At 55.2% G+C, this 19,000-nt stretch overlaps 20 non-coding genes across 20 annotated transcripts; all 20 read right to left on the reverse strand.

Moving 5' to 3' along the window:
• Positions 1–420: 420 nt before the first annotated feature.
• Positions 421–539, reverse strand: LOC126218447 (5S ribosomal RNA). The gene has a single exon (XR_007542512.1). It is a non-coding gene; the product is annotated as a 5S ribosomal RNA (ribosomal RNA).
• An 838-nt stretch (positions 540–1,377) lies between these two features.
• On the reverse strand, positions 1,378–1,496 carry LOC126218448 (5S ribosomal RNA). Its single transcript, XR_007542513.1, has one exon. It is a non-coding gene; the product is annotated as a 5S ribosomal RNA (ribosomal RNA).
• Positions 1,497–2,336: 840 nt separating this feature from the next.
• Positions 2,337–2,455, reverse strand: LOC126218449 (5S ribosomal RNA). The gene has a single exon (XR_007542514.1). It is a non-coding gene; the product is annotated as a 5S ribosomal RNA (ribosomal RNA).
• Positions 2,456–3,288: 833 nt separating this feature from the next.
• On the reverse strand, positions 3,289–3,407 carry LOC126218426 (5S ribosomal RNA). Its single transcript, XR_007542493.1, has one exon. It is a non-coding gene; the product is annotated as a 5S ribosomal RNA (ribosomal RNA).
• An 857-nt stretch (positions 3,408–4,264) lies between these two features.
• LOC126218450 (5S ribosomal RNA) lies at positions 4,265–4,383 on the reverse strand. Its single transcript, XR_007542515.1, has one exon. It is a non-coding gene; the product is annotated as a 5S ribosomal RNA (ribosomal RNA).
• An 838-nt stretch (positions 4,384–5,221) lies between these two features.
• LOC126218451 (5S ribosomal RNA) lies at positions 5,222–5,340 on the reverse strand. Its single transcript, XR_007542516.1, has one exon. It is a non-coding gene; the product is annotated as a 5S ribosomal RNA (ribosomal RNA).
• An 840-nt stretch (positions 5,341–6,180) lies between these two features.
• Positions 6,181–6,299, reverse strand: LOC126218453 (5S ribosomal RNA). Its single transcript, XR_007542517.1, has one exon. It is a non-coding gene; the product is annotated as a 5S ribosomal RNA (ribosomal RNA).
• Positions 6,300–7,132: 833 nt separating this feature from the next.
• On the reverse strand, positions 7,133–7,251 carry LOC126218445 (5S ribosomal RNA). Its single transcript, XR_007542510.1, has one exon. It is a non-coding gene; the product is annotated as a 5S ribosomal RNA (ribosomal RNA).
• Positions 7,252–8,118: 867 nt separating this feature from the next.
• Positions 8,119–8,237, reverse strand: LOC126218454 (5S ribosomal RNA). The gene has a single exon (XR_007542518.1). It is a non-coding gene; the product is annotated as a 5S ribosomal RNA (ribosomal RNA).
• An 840-nt stretch (positions 8,238–9,077) lies between these two features.
• LOC126218455 (5S ribosomal RNA) lies at positions 9,078–9,196 on the reverse strand. The gene has a single exon (XR_007542519.1). It is a non-coding gene; the product is annotated as a 5S ribosomal RNA (ribosomal RNA).
• Positions 9,197–10,029: 833 nt separating this feature from the next.
• LOC126218457 (5S ribosomal RNA) lies at positions 10,030–10,148 on the reverse strand. Its single transcript, XR_007542521.1, has one exon. It is a non-coding gene; the product is annotated as a 5S ribosomal RNA (ribosomal RNA).
• Positions 10,149–10,995: 847 nt separating this feature from the next.
• Positions 10,996–11,114, reverse strand: LOC126218456 (5S ribosomal RNA). Its single transcript, XR_007542520.1, has one exon. It is a non-coding gene; the product is annotated as a 5S ribosomal RNA (ribosomal RNA).
• An 838-nt stretch (positions 11,115–11,952) lies between these two features.
• Positions 11,953–12,071, reverse strand: LOC126218458 (5S ribosomal RNA). The gene has a single exon (XR_007542522.1). It is a non-coding gene; the product is annotated as a 5S ribosomal RNA (ribosomal RNA).
• An 840-nt stretch (positions 12,072–12,911) lies between these two features.
• LOC126218459 (5S ribosomal RNA) lies at positions 12,912–13,030 on the reverse strand. Its single transcript, XR_007542523.1, has one exon. It is a non-coding gene; the product is annotated as a 5S ribosomal RNA (ribosomal RNA).
• An 833-nt stretch (positions 13,031–13,863) lies between these two features.
• On the reverse strand, positions 13,864–13,982 carry LOC126218470 (5S ribosomal RNA). The gene has a single exon (XR_007542532.1). It is a non-coding gene; the product is annotated as a 5S ribosomal RNA (ribosomal RNA).
• An 868-nt stretch (positions 13,983–14,850) lies between these two features.
• Positions 14,851–14,969, reverse strand: LOC126218460 (5S ribosomal RNA). The gene has a single exon (XR_007542524.1). It is a non-coding gene; the product is annotated as a 5S ribosomal RNA (ribosomal RNA).
• Positions 14,970–15,802: 833 nt separating this feature from the next.
• Positions 15,803–15,921, reverse strand: LOC126218482 (5S ribosomal RNA). Its single transcript, XR_007542543.1, has one exon. It is a non-coding gene; the product is annotated as a 5S ribosomal RNA (ribosomal RNA).
• An 857-nt stretch (positions 15,922–16,778) lies between these two features.
• LOC126218461 (5S ribosomal RNA) lies at positions 16,779–16,897 on the reverse strand. Its single transcript, XR_007542525.1, has one exon. It is a non-coding gene; the product is annotated as a 5S ribosomal RNA (ribosomal RNA).
• An 838-nt stretch (positions 16,898–17,735) lies between these two features.
• On the reverse strand, positions 17,736–17,854 carry LOC126218462 (5S ribosomal RNA). The gene has a single exon (XR_007542526.1). It is a non-coding gene; the product is annotated as a 5S ribosomal RNA (ribosomal RNA).
• An 840-nt stretch (positions 17,855–18,694) lies between these two features.
• On the reverse strand, positions 18,695–18,813 carry LOC126218465 (5S ribosomal RNA). Its single transcript, XR_007542527.1, has one exon. It is a non-coding gene; the product is annotated as a 5S ribosomal RNA (ribosomal RNA).
• Positions 18,814–19,000: the final 187 nt, after the last annotated feature.

Genomic DNA, 19,000 nt, shown 5'->3' on the forward strand with positions numbered 1-19,000 from the left:
CTATCCCTGTCCCCGTCCCGACTTGTCCCGACTTTGCTCGACTGCCGCTCGCTGCCGCTCGGGTCGTGGTCCATATGACAGCGCAAGCACGACAAACGTCTGCGGGACGAGACGAGACGAGACGACTAAGGGACAGATTCGTGATTACAAATCAAGTTTGGAACTCTACACTCCTACACAACAATAGGCGGTGACGTATTTCAGAAATCACCTGCCGATTCGTACCGTTTTGTCGTTTTCAAAGGCTTCCTGGCAAACTTGGTTAGCACATTCTCCCTCAAACTGAGTTAATTACTGCATTTTCGTACCATTGCAGTAGTATAAAAGGCTTAAGGAAGCATCTTTGTCACAACAGAAAGGTGGTTTGAAAATTGGGCTGGTAGGGGTAGCGACATAAAACAAAAAAAAAAAAAGGAAGGAAGCCAACAGCACCCGGGTTTCCCAGGCGGTCACCCATCCAAGTACTAACCGGGCCCAATGATGCTTAACTTCGGTGATCGGACGAGAACCGGTGTATTCATCATGGTATGGCCGTTGGCACTCACGTAACGTAGGAGCACGGCAGAATTCGCGTTCGGCTTTTCTCCCAACACACAAAATGTTAGTTTTCGGCCGCATTTGACGAAAGCACTTCCTTCCGCAACAGCCAGTTCCTCGAGGACGGCGCGGGGGGCGCGCCCGGCGTCCCAGCAGAGCGACGGCCGAATTAGCGGGCGCACCGCCGCGTGTGTGAGACGCACTGCTGCTCGTTGCACCTCCGCGTGCAGCCTTCGACACTAGCGGAGGACGCATCTTGTCCCTGGTGTCCAGCGGACGGCCTGTGCGGGGTGTGGCAGTGTCGTGCTGGAGGGCGCCACTGGTAGCGATGTGGGCTTCCTCGCCTCGCCTCGCCTCGCCTCGCCTCGCCTCGCCTCACACACCGGGTGTGTGCGTAGTTTGCAGTGCATTCACACCATTCCTATCCCTGTCCCCGTCCCGACTTGTCCCGACTTTGCTCGACTGCCGCTCGCTGCCGCTCGGGTCGTGGTCCATATGACAGCGCAAGCACGACAAACGTCTGCGGGACGAGACGAGACGAGACGACTAAGGGACAGATTCGTGATTACAAATCAAGTTTGGAACTCTACACTCCTACACAACAATAGGCGGTGACGTATTTCAGAAATCACCTGCCGATTCGTACCGTTTTGTCGTTTTCAAAGGCTTCCTGGCAAACTTGGTTAGCACATTCTCCCTCAAACTGAGTTAATTACTGCATTTTCGTACCATTGCAGTAGTATAAAAGGCTTAAGGAAGCATCTTTGTCACAACAGAAAGGTGGTTTGAAAATTGGGCTGGTAGGGGTAGCGACATAAAACAAAAAAAAAAAAGGAAGGAAGCCAACAGCACCCGGGTTTCCCAGGCGGTCACCCATCCAAGTACTAACCGGGCCCAATGATGCTTAACTTCGGTGATCGGACGAGAACCGGTGTATTCATCATGGTATGGCCGTTGGCACTCACGTAACGTAGGAGCACGGCAGAATTCGCGTTCGGCTTTTCTCCCAACACACAAAATGTTAGTTTTCGGCCGCATTTGACGAAAGCACTTCCTTCCGCAACAGCCAGTTCCTCGAGGACGGCGCGGGGGGCGCGCCCGGCGTCCCAGCAGAGCGACGGCCGAATTAGCGGGCGCACCGCCGCGTGTGTGAGACGCACTGCTGCTCGTTGCACCTCCGCGTGCAGCCTTCGACACTAGCGGAGGACGCATCTTGTCCCTGGTGTCCAGCGGACGGCCTGTGCGGGGTGTGGCAGTGTCGTGCTGGAGGGCGCCACTGGTAGCGATGTGGGCTTCCTCGCCTCGCCTCGCCTCGCCTCGCCTCGCCTCGCCTCACACACCGGGTGTGTGCGTAGTTTGCAGTGCATTCACACCATTCCTATCCCTGTCCCCGTCCCGACTTGTCCCGACTTTGCTCGACTGCCGCTCGCTGCCGCTCGGGTCGTGGTCCATATGACAGCGCAAGCACGACAAACGTCTGCGGGACGAGACGAGACGAGACGACTAAGGGACAGATTCGTGATTACAAATCAAGTTTGGAACTCTACACTCCTACACAACAATAGGCGGTGACGTATTTCAGAAATCACCTGCCGATTCGTACCGTTTTGTCGTTTTCAAAGGCTTCCTGGCAAACTTGGTTAGCACATTCTCCCTCAAACTGAGTTAATTACTGCATTTTCGTACCATTGCAGTAGTATAAAAGGCTTAAGGAAGCATCTTTGTCACAACAGAAAGGTGGTTTGAAAATTGGGCTGGTAGGGGTAGCGACATAAAACAAAAAAAAAAAAAAGGAAGGAAGCCAACAGCACCCGGGTTTCCCAGGCGGTCACCCATCCAAGTACTAACCGGGCCCAATGATGCTTAACTTCGGTGATCGGACGAGAACCGGTGTATTCATCATGGTATGGCCGTTGGCACTCACGTAACGTAGGAGCACGGCAGAATTCGCGTTCGGCTTTTCTCCCAACACACAAAATGTTAGTTTTCGGCCGCATTTGACGAAAGCACTTCCTTCCGCAACAGCCAGTTCCTCGAGGACGGCGCGGGGGGCGCGCCCGGCGTCCCAGCAGAGCGACGGCCGAATTAGCGGGCGCACCGCCGCGTGTGTGAGACGCACTGCTGCTCGTTGCACCTCCGCGTGCAGCCTTCGACACTAGCGGAGGACGCATCTTGTCCCTGGTGTCCAGCGGACGGCCTGTGCGGGGTGTGGCAGTGTCGTGCTGGAGGGCGCCACTGGTAGCGATGTGGGCTTCCTCGCCTCGCCTCGCCTCGCCTCACACACCGGGTGTGTGCGTAGTTTGCAGTGCATTCACACCAGTCCTATCCCTGTCCCCGTCCCGACTTGTCCCGACTTTGCTCGACTGCCGCTCGCTGCCGCTCGGGTCGTGGTCCATATGACAGCGCAAGCACGACAAACGTCTGCGGGACGAGACGAGACGAGACGAGACGACTAAGGAATAAATTCGTGATTACAAATCAAATTTCGAACTCTACACTCCTACACAACAATAGGCGGTGACGGATTTCAGAAATCACCTGCCGATTCGTACTGTTTTGTCGTTTTCAAAGTTTTCTTGGCAAACTTGCTTAGCAAATTCTCCCTCAAACTGAGTTAATTACTGCATTTTCGTACCATTGCAGTAGTTTAAAATGCTTAAGGAAGCATCTTTGTCACAACAGAAAGGTGGTTTGAAAATTGGGCTGGTAGGGGTAGCGACATAAAACAAAAAAAAAAAAAAAAAGGAAGGGAGCCAACAGCACCCGGGTTTCCCAGGTGGTCACCCATCCAAGTACTAACCGGGCCCAATGATGCTTAACTTCGGTGATCGGACGAGAACCGGTGTATTCATCATGGTATGGCCGTTGGCACTCACGTAACGTAGGAGCACGGCAGAATTCGCGTTCGGCTTTTCTCCCAACACACAAAATGTTAGTTTTCGGCCGCATTTGACGAAAGCACTTCCTTCCGCAACAGCCAGTTCCTCGAGGACGGCGCGGGGGGCGCGCCCGGCGTCCCAGCAGAGCGACGGCCGAATTAGCGGGCGCACCGCCGCGTGTGTGAGACGCACTGCTGCTCGTTGCACCTCCTGTCATTCGCAGGGCGCGTGCAGCCTTCGACACTAGCGGAGGGCGCATCTTGTCCCTGGTGTCCAGCGGAGGGCCTGTGCGGGGTGTGGCAGTGTCGTGCTGGAGGGCGCCACTGGTAGCGATGTGGGCTTCCTCGCCTCGCCTCGCCTCGCCTCGCCTCGCCTCGCCTCGCCCCACGCCGGGTGTGTGCGTAGTTTGCAGTGCATTCGCACCATTCCTATCCCTGTCCCCGTCCCGACTTGTCCCGACTTTGCTCGACTGCCGCTCGCTGCCGCTCGGGTCGTGGTCCATATGACAGCGCAAGCACGACAAACGTCTGCGGGACGAGACGAGACGAGACGACTAAGGGACAGATTCGTGATTACAAATCAAGTTTGGAACTCTACACTCCTACACAACAATAGGCGGTGACGTATTTCAGAAATCACCTGCCGATTCGTACCGTTTTGTCGTTTTCAAAGGCTTCCTGGCAAACTTGGTTAGCACATTCTCCCTCAAACTGAGTTAATTACTGCATTTTCGTACCATTGCAGTAGTATAAAAGGCTTAAGGAAGCATCTTTGTCACAACAGAAAGGTGGTTTGAAAATTGGGCTGGTAGGGGTAGCGACATAAAACAAAAAAAAAAAAAGGAAGGAAGCCAACAGCACCCGGGTTTCCCAGGCGGTCACCCATCCAAGTACTAACCGGGCCCAATGATGCTTAACTTCGGTGATCGGACGAGAACCGGTGTATTCATCATGGTATGGCCGTTGGCACTCACGTAACGTAGGAGCACGGCAGAATTCGCGTTCGGCTTTTCTCCCAACACACAAAATGTTAGTTTTCGGCCGCATTTGACGAAAGCACTTCCTTCCGCAACAGCCAGTTCCTCGAGGACGGCGCGGGGGGCGCGCCCGGCGTCCCAGCAGAGCGACGGCCGAATTAGCGGGCGCACCGCCGCGTGTGTGAGACGCACTGCTGCTCGTTGCACCTCCGCGTGCAGCCTTCGACACTAGCGGAGGACGCATCTTGTCCCTGGTGTCCAGCGGACGGCCTGTGCGGGGTGTGGCAGTGTCGTGCTGGAGGGCGCCACTGGTAGCGATGTGGGCTTCCTCGCCTCGCCTCGCCTCGCCTCGCCTCGCCTCGCCTCACACACCGGGTGTGTGCGTAGTTTGCAGTGCATTCACACCATTCCTATCCCTGTCCCCGTCCCGACTTGTCCCGACTTTGCTCGACTGCCGCTCGCTGCCGCTCGGGTCGTGGTCCATATGACAGCGCAAGCACGACAAACGTCTGCGGGACGAGACGAGACGAGACGACTAAGGGACAGATTCGTGATTACAAATCAAGTTTGGAACTCTACACTCCTACACAACAATAGGCGGTGACGTATTTCAGAAATCACCTGCCGATTCGTACCGTTTTGTCGTTTTCAAAGGCTTCCTGGCAAACTTGGTTAGCACATTCTCCCTCAAACTGAGTTAATTACTGCATTTTCGTACCATTGCAGTAGTATAAAAGGCTTAAGGAAGCATCTTTGTCACAACAGAAAGGTGGTTTGAAAATTGGGCTGGTAGGGGTAGCGACATAAAACAAAAAAAAAAAAGGAAGGAAGCCAACAGCACCCGGGTTTCCCAGGCGGTCACCCATCCAAGTACTAACCGGGCCCAATGATGCTTAACTTCGGTGATCGGACGAGAACCGGTGTATTCATCATGGTATGGCCGTTGGCACTCACGTAACGTAGGAGCACGGCAGAATTCGCGTTCGGCTTTTCTCCCAACACACAAAATGTTAGTTTTCGGCCGCATTTGACGAAAGCACTTCCTTCCGCAACAGCCAGTTCCTCGAGGACGGCGCGGGGGGCGCGCCCGGCGTCCCAGCAGAGCGACGGCCGAATTAGCGGGCGCACCGCCGCGTGTGTGAGACGCACTGCTGCTCGTTGCACCTCCGCGTGCAGCCTTCGACACTAGCGGAGGACGCATCTTGTCCCTGGTGTCCAGCGGACGGCCTGTGCGGGGTGTGGCAGTGTCGTGCTGGAGGGCGCCACTGGTAGCGATGTGGGCTTCCTCGCCTCGCCTCGCCTCGCCTCGCCTCGCCTCGCCTCACACACCGGGTGTGTGCGTAGTTTGCAGTGCATTCACACCATTCCTATCCCTGTCCCCGTCCCGACTTGTCCCGACTTTGCTCGACTGCCGCTCGCTGCCGCTCGGGTCGTGGTCCATATGACAGCGCAAGCACGACAAACGTCTGCGGGACGAGACGAGACGAGACGACTAAGGGACAGATTCGTGATTACAAATCAAGTTTGGAACTCTACACTCCTACACAACAATAGGCGGTGACGTATTTCAGAAATCACCTGCCGATTCGTACCGTTTTGTCGTTTTCAAAGGCTTCCTGGCAAACTTGGTTAGCACATTCTCCCTCAAACTGAGTTAATTACTGCATTTTCGTACCATTGCAGTAGTATAAAAGGCTTAAGGAAGCATCTTTGTCACAACAGAAAGGTGGTTTGAAAATTGGGCTGGTAGGGGTAGCGACATAAAACAAAAAAAAAAAAAAGGAAGGAAGCCAACAGCACCCGGGTTTCCCAGGCGGTCACCCATCCAAGTACTAACCGGGCCCAATGATGCTTAACTTCGGTGATCGGACGAGAACCGGTGTATTCATCATGGTATGGCCGTTGGCACTCACGTAACGTAGGAGCACGGCAGAATTCGCGTTCGGCTTTTCTCCCAACACACAAAATGTTAGTTTTCGGCCGCATTTGACGAAAGCACTTCCTTCCGCAACAGCCAGTTCCTCGAGGACGGCGCGGGGGGCGCGCCCGGCGTCCCAGCAGAGCGACGGCCGAATTAGCGGGCGCACCGCCGCGTGTGTGAGACGCACTGCTGCTCGTTGCACCTCCGCGTGCAGCCTTCGACACTAGCGGAGGACGCATCTTGTCCCTGGTGTCCAGCGGACGGCCTGTGCGGGGTGTGGCAGTGTCGTGCTGGAGGGCGCCACTGGTAGCGATGTGGGCTTCCTCGCCTCGCCTCGCCTCGCCTCACACACCGGGTGTGTGCGTAGTTTGCAGTGCATTCACACCAGTCCTATCCCTGTCCCCGTCCCGACTTGTCCCGACTTTGCTCGACTGCCGCTCGCTGCCGCTCGGGTCGTGGTCCATATGACAGCGCAAGCACGACAAACGTCTGCGGGACGAGACGAGACGAGACGAGACGACTAAGGAATAAATTCGTGATTACAAATCAAATTTCGAACTCTACACTCCTACACAACAATAGGCGGTGACGGATTTCAGAAATCACCTGCCGATTCGTACTGTTTTGTCGTTTTCAAAGTTTTCTTGGCAAACTTGCTTAGCAAATTCTCCCTCAAACTGAGTTAATTACTGCATTTTCGTACCATTGCAGTAGTTTAAAATGCTTAAGGAAGCATCTTTGTCACAACAGAAAGGTGGTTTGAAAATTGGGCTGGTAGGGGTAGCGACATAAAACAAAAAAAAAAAAAAAAAGGAAGGGAGCCAACAGCACCCGGGTTTCCCAGGTGGTCACCCATCCAAGTACTAACCGGGCCCAATGATGCTTAACTTCGGTGATCGGACGAGAACCGGTGTATTCATCATGGTATGGCCGTTGGCACTCACGTAACGTAGGAGCACGGCAGAATTCGCGTTCGGCTTTTCTCCCAACACACAAAATGTTAGTTTTCGGCCGCATTTGACGAAAGCACTTCCTTCCGCAACAGCCAGTTCCTCGAGGACGGCGCGGGGGGCGCGCCCGGCGTCCCAGCAGAGCGACGGCCGAATTAGCGGGCGCACCGCCGCGTGTGTGAGACGCACTGCTGCTCGTTGCACCTCCTGTCATTCGCAGGGCGCGTGCAGCCTTCGACACTAGCGGAGGGCGCATCTTGTCCCTGGTGTCCAGCGGAGGGCCTGTGCGGGGTGTGGCAGTGTCGTGCTGGAGGGCGCCACTGGTAGCGATGTGGGCTTCCTCGCCTCGCCTCGCCTCGCCTCGCCTCGCCTCGCCTCGCCTCGCCTCGCCCCACGCCGGGTGTGTGCGTAGTTTGCAGTGCATTCGCACCATTCCTATCCCTGTCCCCGTCCCGACTTGTCCCGACTTTGCTCGACTGCCGCTCGCTGCCGCTCGGGTCGTGGTCCATATGACAGCGCAAGCACGACAAACGTCTGCGGGACGAGACGAGACGAGACGACTAAGGGACAGATTCGTGATTACAAATCAAGTTTGGAACTCTACACTCCTACACAACAATAGGCGGTGACGTATTTCAGAAATCACCTGCCGATTCGTACCGTTTTGTCGTTTTCAAAGGCTTCCTGGCAAACTTGGTTAGCACATTCTCCCTCAAACTGAGTTAATTACTGCATTTTCGTACCATTGCAGTAGTATAAAAGGCTTAAGGAAGCATCTTTGTCACAACAGAAAGGTGGTTTGAAAATTGGGCTGGTAGGGGTAGCGACATAAAACAAAAAAAAAAAAAGGAAGGAAGCCAACAGCACCCGGGTTTCCCAGGCGGTCACCCATCCAAGTACTAACCGGGCCCAATGATGCTTAACTTCGGTGATCGGACGAGAACCGGTGTATTCATCATGGTATGGCCGTTGGCACTCACGTAACGTAGGAGCACGGCAGAATTCGCGTTCGGCTTTTCTCCCAACACACAAAATGTTAGTTTTCGGCCGCATTTGACGAAAGCACTTCCTTCCGCAACAGCCAGTTCCTCGAGGACGGCGCGGGGGGCGCGCCCGGCGTCCCAGCAGAGCGACGGCCGAATTAGCGGGCGCACCGCCGCGTGTGTGAGACGCACTGCTGCTCGTTGCACCTCCGCGTGCAGCCTTCGACACTAGCGGAGGACGCATCTTGTCCCTGGTGTCCAGCGGACGGCCTGTGCGGGGTGTGGCAGTGTCGTGCTGGAGGGCGCCACTGGTAGCGATGTGGGCTTCCTCGCCTCGCCTCGCCTCGCCTCGCCTCGCCTCGCCTCACACACCGGGTGTGTGCGTAGTTTGCAGTGCATTCACACCATTCCTATCCCTGTCCCCGTCCCGACTTGTCCCGACTTTGCTCGACTGCCGCTCGCTGCCGCTCGGGTCGTGGTCCATATGACAGCGCAAGCACGACAAACGTCTGCGGGACGAGACGAGACGAGACGACTAAGGGACAGATTCGTGATTACAAATCAAGTTTGGAACTCTACACTCCTACACAACAATAGGCGGTGACGTATTTCAGAAATCACCTGCCGATTCGTACCGTTTTGTCGTTTTCAAAGGCTTCCTGGCAAACTTGGTTAGCACATTCTCCCTCAAACTGAGTTAATTACTGCATTTTCGTACCATTGCAGTAGTATAAAAGGCTTAAGGAAGCATCTTTGTCACAACAGAAAGGTGGTTTGAAAATTGGGCTGGTAGGGGTAGCGACATAAAACAAAAAAAAAAAAAAGGAAGGAAGCCAACAGCACCCGGGTTTCCCAGGCGGTCACCCATCCAAGTACTAACCGGGCCCAATGATGCTTAACTTCGGTGATCGGACGAGAACCGGTGTATTCATCATGGTATGGCCGTTGGCACTCACGTAACGTAGGAGCACGGCAGAATTCGCGTTCGGCTTTTCTCCCAACACACAAAATGTTAGTTTTCGGCCGCATTTGACGAAAGCACTTCCTTCCGCAACAGCCAGTTCCTCGAGGACGGCGCGGGGGGCGCGCCCGGCGTCCCAGCAGAGCGACGGCCGAATTAGCGGGCGCACCGCCGCGTGTGTGAGACGCACTGCTGCTCGTTGCACCTCCGCGTGCAGCCTTCGACACTAGCGGAGGACGCATCTTGTCCCTGGTGTCCAGCGGACGGCCTGTGCGGGGTGTGGCAGTGTCGTGCTGGAGGGCGCCACTGGTAGCGATGTGGGCTTCCTCGCCTCGCCTCGCCTCGCCTCACACACCGGGTGTGTGCGTAGTTTGCAGTGCATTCACACCAGTCCTATCCCTGTCCCCGTCCCGACTTGTCCCGACTTTGCTCGACTGCCGCTCGCTGCCGCTCGGGTCGTGGTCCATATGACAGCGCAAGCACGACAAACGTCTGCGGGACGAGACGAGACGAGACGAGACGACTAAGGAATAAATTCGTGATTACAAATCAAATTTCGAACTCTACACTCCTACACAACAATAGGCGGTGACGGATTTCAGAAATCACCTGCCGATTCGTACTGTTTTGTCGTTTTCAAAGTTTTCTTGGCAAACTTGCTTAGCAAATTCTCCCTCAAACTGAGTTAATTACTGCATTTTCGTACCATTGCAGTAGTTTAAAATGCTTAAGGAAGCATCTTTGTCACAACAGAAAGGTGGTTTGAAAATTGGGCTGGTAGGGGTAGCGACATAAAACAAAAAAAAAAAAAAAAAGGAAGGGAGCCAACAGCACCCGGGTTTCCCAGGTGGTCACCCATCCAAGTACTAACCGGGCCCAATGATGCTTAACTTCGGTGATCGGACGAGAACCGGTGTATTCATCATGGTATGGCCGTTGGCACTCACGTAACGTAGGAGCACGGCAGAATTCGCGTTCGGCTTTTCTCCCAACACACAAAATGTTAGTTTTCGGCCGCATTTGACGAAAGCACTTCCTTCCGCAACAGCCAGTTCCTCGAGGACGGCGCGGGGGGCGCGCCCGGCGTCCCAGCAGAGCGACGGCCGAATTAGCGGGCGCACCGCCGCGTGTGTGAGACGCACTGCTGCTCGTTGCACCTCCTGTCATTCGCAGGGCGCGTGCAGCCTTCGACACTAGCGGAGGGCGCATCTTGTCCCTGGTGTCCAGCGGAGGGCCTGTGCGGGGTGTGGCAGTGTCGTGCTGGAGGGCGCCACTGGTAGCGATGTGGGCTTCCTCGCCTCGCCTCGCCTCGCCTCGCCTCGCCCCACGCCGGGTGTGTGCGTAGTTTGCAGTGCATTCGCACCATTCCTATCCCTGTCCCCGTCCCGACTTGTCCCGACTTTGCTCGACTGCCGCTCGCTGCCGCTCGGGTCGTGGTCCATATGACAGCGCAAGCACGACAAACGTCTGCGGGACGAGACGAGACGAGACGACTAAGGGACAGATTCGTGATTACAAATCAAGTTTGGAACTCTACACTCCTACACAACAATAGGCGGTGACGTATTTCAGAAATCACCTGCCGATTCGTACCGTTTTGTCGTTTTCAAAGGCTTCCTGGCAAACTTGGTTAGCACATTCTCCCTCAAACTGAGTTAATTACTGCATTTTCGTACCATTGCAGTAGTATAAAAGGCTTAAGGAAGCATCTTTGTCACAACAGAAAGGTGGTTTGAAAATTGGGCTGGTAGGGGTAGCGACATAAAACAAAAAAAAAAAAAGGAAGGAAGCCAACAGCACCCGGGTTTCCCAGGCGGTCACCCATCCAAGTACTAACCGGGCCCAATGATGCTTAACTTCGGTGATCGGACGAGAACCGGTGTATTCATCATGGTATGGCCGTTGGCACTCACGTAACGTAGGAGCACGGCAGAATTCGCGTTCGGCTTTTCTCCCAACACACAAAATGTTAGTTTTCGGCCGCATTTGACGAAAGCACTTCCTTCCGCAACAGCCAGTTCCTCGAGGACGGCGCGGGGGGCGCGCCCGGCGTCCCAGCAGAGCGACGGCCGAATTAGCGGGCGCACCGCCGCGTGTGTGAGACGCACTGCTGCTCGTTGCACCTCCGCGTGCAGCCTTCGACACTAGCGGAGGACGCATCTTGTCCCTGGTGTCCAGCGGACGGCCTGTGCGGGGTGTGGCAGTGTCGTGCTGGAGGGCGCCACTGGTAGCGATGTGGGCTTCCTCGCCTCGCCTCGCCTCGCCTCGCCTCGCCTCGCCTCACACACCGGGTGTGTGCGTAGTTTGCAGTGCATTCACACCATTCCTATCCCTGTCCCCGTCCCGACTTGTCCCGACTTTGCTCGACTGCCGCTCGCTGCCGCTCGGGTCGTGGTCCATATGACAGCGCAAGCACGACAAACGTCTGCGGGACGAGACGAGACGAGACGACTAAGGGACAGATTCGTGATTACAAATCAAGTTTGGAACTCTACACTCCTACACAACAATAGGCGGTGACGTATTTCAGAAATCACCTGCCGATTCGTACCGTTTTGTCGTTTTCAAAGGCTTCCTGGCAAACTTGGTTAGCACATTCTCCCTCAAACTGAGTTAATTACTGCATTTTCGTACCATTGCAGTAGTATAAAAGGCTTAAGGAAGCATCTTTGTCACAACAGAAAGGTGGTTTGAAAATTGGGCTGGTAGGGGTAGCGACATAAAACAAAAAAAAAAAAGGAAGGAAGCCAACAGCACCCGGGTTTCCCAGGCGGTCACCCATCCAAGTACTAACCGGGCCCAATGATGCTTAACTTCGGTGATCGGACGAGAACCGGTGTATTCATCATGGTATGGCCGTTGGCACTCACGTAACGTAGGAGCACGGCAGAATTCGCGTTCGGCTTTTCTCCCAACACACAAAATGTTAGTTTTCGGCCGCATTTGACGAAAGCACTTCCTTCCGCAACAGCCAGTTCCTCGAGGACGGCGCGGGGGGCGCGCCCGGCGTCCCAGCAGAGCGACGGCCGAATTAGCGGGCGCACCGCCGCGTGTGTGAGACGCACTGCTGCTCGTTGCACCTCCGCGTGCAGCCTTCGACACTAGCGGAGGACGCATCTTGTCCCTGGTGTCCAGCGGACGGCCTGTGCGGGGTGTGGCAGTGTCGTGCTGGAGGGCGCCACTGGTAGCGATGTGGGCTTCCTCGCCTCGCCTCGCCTCGCCTCGCCTCGCCTCGCCTCACACACCGGGTGTGTGCGTAGTTTGCAGTGCATTCACACCATTCCTATCCCTGTCCCCGTCCCGACTTGTCCCGACTTTGCTCGACTGCCGCTCGCTGCCGCTCGGGTCGTGGTCCATATGACAGCGCAAGCACGACAAACGTCTGCGGGACGAGACGAGACGAGACGACTAAGGGACAGATTCGTGATTACAAATCAAGTTTGGAACTCTACACTCCTACACAACAATAGGCGGTGACGTATTTCAGAAATCACCTGCCGATTCGTACCGTTTTGTCGTTTTCAAAGGCTTCCTGGCAAACTTGGTTAGCACATTCTCCCTCAAACTGAGTTAATTACTGCATTTTCGTACCATTGCAGTAGTATAAAAGGCTTAAGGAAGCATCTTTGTCACAACAGAAAGGTGGTTTGAAAATTGGGCTGGTAGGGGTAGCGACATAAAACAAAAAAAAAAAAAAGGAAGGAAGCCAACAGCACCCGGGTTTCCCAGGCGGTCACCCATCCAAGTACTAACCGGGCCCAATGATGCTTAACTTCGGTGATCGGACGAGAACCGGTGTATTCATCATGGTATGGCCGTTGGCACTCACGTAACGTAGGAGCACGGCAGAATTCGCGTTCGGCTTTTCTCCCAACACACAAAATGTTAGTTTTCGGCCGCATTTGACGAAAGCACTTCCTTCCGCAACAGCCAGTTCCTCGAGGACGGCGCGGGGGGCGCGCCCGGCGTCCCAGCAGAGCGACGGCCGAATTAGCGGGCGCACCGCCGCGTGTGTGAGACGCACTGCTGCTCGTTGCACCTCCGCGTGCAGCCTTCGACACTAGCGGAGGACGCATCTTGTCCCTGGTGTCCAGCGGACGGCCTGTGCGGGGTGTGGCAGTGTCGTGCTGGAGGGCGCCACTGGTAGCGATGTGGGCTTCCTCGCCTCGCCTCGCCTCGCCTCACACACCGGGTGTGTGCGTAGTTTGCAGTGCATTCACACCAGTCCTATCCCTGTCCCCGTCCCGACTTGTCCCGACTTTGCTCGACTGCCGCTCGCTGCCGCTCGGGTCGTGGTCCATATGACAGCGCAAGCACGACAAACGTCTGCGGGACGAGACGAGACGAGACGAGACGACTAAGGAATAAATTCGTGATTACAAATCAAATTTCGAACTCTACACTCCTACACAACAATAGGCGGTGACGGATTTCAGAAATCACCTGCCGATTCGTACTGTTTTGTCGTTTTCAAAGTTTTCTTGGCAAACTTGCTTAGCAAATTCTCCCTCAAACTGAGTTAATTACTGCATTTTCGTACCATTGCAGTAGTTTAAAATGCTTAAGGAAGCATCTTTGTCACAACAGAAAGGTGGTTTGAAAATTGGGCTGGTAGGGGTAGCGACATAAAACAAAAAAAAAAAAAAAAAGGAAGGGAGCCAACAGCACCCGGGTTTCCCAGGTGGTCACCCATCCAAGTACTAACCGGGCCCAATGATGCTTAACTTCGGTGATCGGACGAGAACCGGTGTATTCATCATGGTATGGCCGTTGGCACTCACGTAACGTAGGAGCACGGCAGAATTCGCGTTCGGCTTTTCTCCCAACACACAAAATGTTAGTTTTCGGCCGCATTTGACGAAAGCACTTCCTTCCGCAACAGCCAGTTCCTCGAGGACGGCGCGGGGGGCGCGCCCGGCGTCCCAGCAGAGCGACGGCCGAATTAGCGGGCGCACCGCCGCGTGTGTGAGACGCACTGCTGCTCGTTGCACCTCCTGTCATTCGCAGGGCGCGTGCAGCCTTCGACACTAGCGGAGGGCGCATCTTGTCCCTGGTGTCCAGCGGAGGGCCTGTGCGGGGTGTGGCAGTGTCGTGCTGGAGGGCGCCACTGGTAGCGATGTGGGCTTCCTCGCCTCGCCTCGCCTCGCCTCGCCTCGCCTCGCCTCGCCTCGCCTCGCCCCACGCCGGGTGTGTGCGTAGTTTGCAGTGCATTCGCACCATTCCTATCCCTGTCCCCGTCCCGACTTGTCCCGACTTTGCTCGACTGCCGCTCGCTGCCGCTCGGGTCGTGGTCCATATGACAGCGCAAGCACGACAAACGTCTGCGGGACGAGACGAGACGAGACGACTAAGGGACAGATTCGTGATTACAAATCAAGTTTGGAACTCTACACTCCTACACAACAATAGGCGGTGACGTATTTCAGAAATCACCTGCCGATTCGTACCGTTTTGTCGTTTTCAAAGGCTTCCTGGCAAACTTGGTTAGCACATTCTCCCTCAAACTGAGTTAATTACTGCATTTTCGTACCATTGCAGTAGTATAAAAGGCTTAAGGAAGCATCTTTGTCACAACAGAAAGGTGGTTTGAAAATTGGGCTGGTAGGGGTAGCGACATAAAACAAAAAAAAAAAAAAGGAAGGAAGCCAACAGCACCCGGGTTTCCCAGGCGGTCACCCATCCAAGTACTAACCGGGCCCAATGATGCTTAACTTCGGTGATCGGACGAGAACCGGTGTATTCATCATGGTATGGCCGTTGGCACTCACGTAACGTAGGAGCACGGCAGAATTCGCGTTCGGCTTTTCTCCCAACACACAAAATGTTAGTTTTCGGCCGCATTTGACGAAAGCACTTCCTTCCGCAACAGCCAGTTCCTCGAGGACGGCGCGGGGGGCGCGCCCGGCGTCCCAGCAGAGCGACGGCCGAATTAGCGGGCGCACCGCCGCGTGTGTGAGACGCACTGCTGCTCGTTGCACCTCCGCGTGCAGCCTTCGACACTAGCGGAGGACGCATCTTGTCCCTGGTGTCCAGCGGACGGCCTGTGCGGGGTGTGGCAGTGTCGTGCTGGAGGGCGCCACTGGTAGCGATGTGGGCTTCCTCGCCTCGCCTCGCCTCGCCTCACACACCGGGTGTGTGCGTAGTTTGCAGTGCATTCACACCAGTCCTATCCCTGTCCCCGTCCCGACTTGTCCCGACTTTGCTCGACTGCCGCTCGCTGCCGCTCGGGTCGTGGTCCATATGACAGCGCAAGCACGACAAACGTCTGCGGGACGAGACGAGACGAGACGAGACGACTAAGGAATAAATTCGTGATTACAAATCAAATTTCGAACTCTACACTCCTACACAACAATAGGCGGTGACGGATTTCAGAAATCACCTGCCGATTCGTACTGTTTTGTCGTTTTCAAAGTTTTCTTGGCAAACTTGCTTAGCAAATTCTCCCTCAAACTGAGTTAATTACTGCATTTTCGTACCATTGCAGTAGTTTAAAATGCTTAAGGAAGCATCTTTGTCACAACAGAAAGGTGGTTTGAAAATTGGGCTGGTAGGGGTAGCGACATAAAACAAAAAAAAAAAAAAAAAGGAAGGGAGCCAACAGCACCCGGGTTTCCCAGGTGGTCACCCATCCAAGTACTAACCGGGCCCAATGATGCTTAACTTCGGTGATCGGACGAGAACCGGTGTATTCATCATGGTATGGCCGTTGGCACTCACGTAACGTAGGAGCACGGCAGAATTCGCGTTCGGCTTTTCTCCCAACACACAAAATGTTAGTTTTCGGCCGCATTTGACGAAAGCACTTCCTTCCGCAACAGCCAGTTCCTCGAGGACGGCGCGGGGGGCGCGCCCGGCGTCCCAGCAGAGCGACGGCCGAATTAGCGGGCGCACCGCCGCGTGTGTGAGACGCACTGCTGCTCGTTGCACCTCCTGTCATTCGCAGGGCGCGTGCAGCCTTCGACACTAGCGGAGGGCGCATCTTGTCCCTGGTGTCCAGCGGAGGGCCTGTGCGGGGTGTGGCAGTGTCGTGCTGGAGGGCGCCACTGGTAGCGATGTGGGCTTCCTCGCCTCGCCTCGCCTCGCCTCGCCTCGCCTCGCCTCGCCCCACGCCGGGTGTGTGCGTAGTTTGCAGTGCATTCGCACCATTCCTATCCCTGTCCCCGTCCCGACTTGTCCCGACTTTGCTCGACTGCCGCTCGCTGCCGCTCGGGTCGTGGTCCATATGACAGCGCAAGCACGACAAACGTCTGCGGGACGAGACGAGACGAGACGACTAAGGGACAGATTCGTGATTACAAATCAAGTTTGGAACTCTACACTCCTACACAACAATAGGCGGTGACGTATTTCAGAAATCACCTGCCGATTCGTACCGTTTTGTCGTTTTCAAAGGCTTCCTGGCAAACTTGGTTAGCACATTCTCCCTCAAACTGAGTTAATTACTGCATTTTCGTACCATTGCAGTAGTATAAAAGGCTTAAGGAAGCATCTTTGTCACAACAGAAAGGTGGTTTGAAAATTGGGCTGGTAGGGGTAGCGACATAAAACAAAAAAAAAAAAAGGAAGGAAGCCAACAGCACCCGGGTTTCCCAGGCGGTCACCCATCCAAGTACTAACCGGGCCCAATGATGCTTAACTTCGGTGATCGGACGAGAACCGGTGTATTCATCATGGTATGGCCGTTGGCACTCACGTAACGTAGGAGCACGGCAGAATTCGCGTTCGGCTTTTCTCCCAACACACAAAATGTTAGTTTTCGGCCGCATTTGACGAAAGCACTTCCTTCCGCAACAGCCAGTTCCTCGAGGACGGCGCGGGGGGCGCGCCCGGCGTCCCAGCAGAGCGACGGCCGAATTAGCGGGCGCACCGCCGCGTGTGTGAGACGCACTGCTGCTCGTTGCACCTCCGCGTGCAGCCTTCGACACTAGCGGAGGACGCATCTTGTCCCTGGTGTCCAGCGGACGGCCTGTGCGGGGTGTGGCAGTGTCGTGCTGGAGGGCGCCACTGGTAGCGATGTGGGCTTCCTCGCCTCGCCTCGCCTCGCCTCGCCTCGCCTCGCCTCACACACCGGGTGTGTGCGTAGTTTGCAGTGCATTCACACCATTCCTATCCCTGTCCCCGTCCCGACTTGTCCCGACTTTGCTCGACTGCCGCTCGCTGCCGCTCGGGTCGTGGTCCATATGACAGCGCAAGCACGACAAACGTCTGCGGGACGAGACGAGACGAGACGACTAAGGGACAGATTCGTGATTACAAATCAAGTTTGGAACTCTACACTCCTACACAACAATAGGCGGTGACGTATTTCAGAAATCACCTGCCGATTCGTACCGTTTTGTCGTTTTCAAAGGCTTCCTGGCAAACTTGGTTAGCACATTCTCCCTCAAACTGAGTTAATTACTGCATTTTCGTACCATTGCAGTAGTATAAAAGGCTTAAGGAAGCATCTTTGTCACAACAGAAAGGTGGTTTGAAAATTGGGCTGGTAGGGGTAGCGACATAAAACAAAAAAAAAAAAGGAAGGAAGCCAACAGCACCCGGGTTTCCCAGGCGGTCACCCATCCAAGTACTAACCGGGCCCAATGATGCTTAACTTCGGTGATCGGACGAGAACCGGTGTATTCATCATGGTATGGCCGTTGGCACTCACGTAACGTAGGAGCACGGCAGAATTCGCGTTCGGCTTTTCTCCCAACACACAAAATGTTAGTTTTCGGCCGCATTTGACGAAAGCACTTCCTTCCGCAACAGCCAGTTCCTCGAGGACGGCGCGGGGGGCGCGCCCGGCGTCCCAGCAGAGCGACGGCCGAATTAGCGGGCGCACCGCCGCGTGTGTGAGACGCACTGCTGCTCGTTGCACCTCCGCGTGCAGCCTTCGACACTAGCGGAGGACGCATCTTGTCCCTGGTGTCCAGCGGACGGCCTGTGCGGGGTGTGGCAGTGTCGTGCTGGAGGGCGCCACTGGTAGCGATGTGGGCTTCCTCGCCTCGCCTCGCCTCGCCTCGCCTCGCCTCGCCTCACACACCGGGTGTGTGCGTAGTTTGCAGTGCATTCACACCATTCCTATCCCTGTCCCCGTCCCGACTTGTCCCGACTTTGCTCGACTGCCGCTCGCTGCCGCTCGGGTCGTGGTCCATATGACAGCGCAAGCACGACAAACGTCTGCGGGACGAGACGAGACGAGACGACTAAGGGACAGATTCGTGATTACAAATCAAGTTTGGAACTCTACACTCCTACACAACAATAGGCGGTGACGTATTTCAGAAATCACCTGCCGATTCGTACCGTTTTGTCGTTTTCAAAGGCTTCCTGGCAAACTTGGTTAGCACATTCTCCCTCAAACTGAGTTAATTACTGCATTTTCGTACCATTGCAGTAGTATAAAAGGCTTAAGGAAGCATCTTTGTCACAACAGAAAGGTGGTTTGAAAATTGGGCTGGTAGGGGTAGCGACATAAAACAAAAAAAAAAAAAAGGAAGGAAGCCAACAGCACCCGGGTTTCCCAGGCGGTCACCCATCCAAGTACTAACCGGGCCCAATGATGCTTAACTTCGGTGATCGGACGAGAACCGGTGTATTCATCATGGTATGGCCGTTGGCACTCACGTAACGTAGGAGCACGGCAGAATTCGCGTTCGGCTTTTCTCCCAACACACAAAATGTTAGTTTTCGGCCGCATTTGACGAAAGCACTTCCTTCCGCAACAGCCAGTTCCTCGAGGACGGCGCGGGGGGCGCGCCCGGCGTCCCAGCAGAGCGACGGCCGAATTAGCGGGCGCACCGCCGCG

Source organism: Schistocerca nitens, unplaced genomic scaffold (assembly GCF_023898315.1).
Source record: "Schistocerca nitens isolate TAMUIC-IGC-003100 unplaced genomic scaffold, iqSchNite1.1 HiC_scaffold_113, whole genome shotgun sequence".
Classification (NCBI taxonomy): domain Eukaryota; kingdom Metazoa; phylum Arthropoda; class Insecta; order Orthoptera; family Acrididae; genus Schistocerca; species Schistocerca nitens.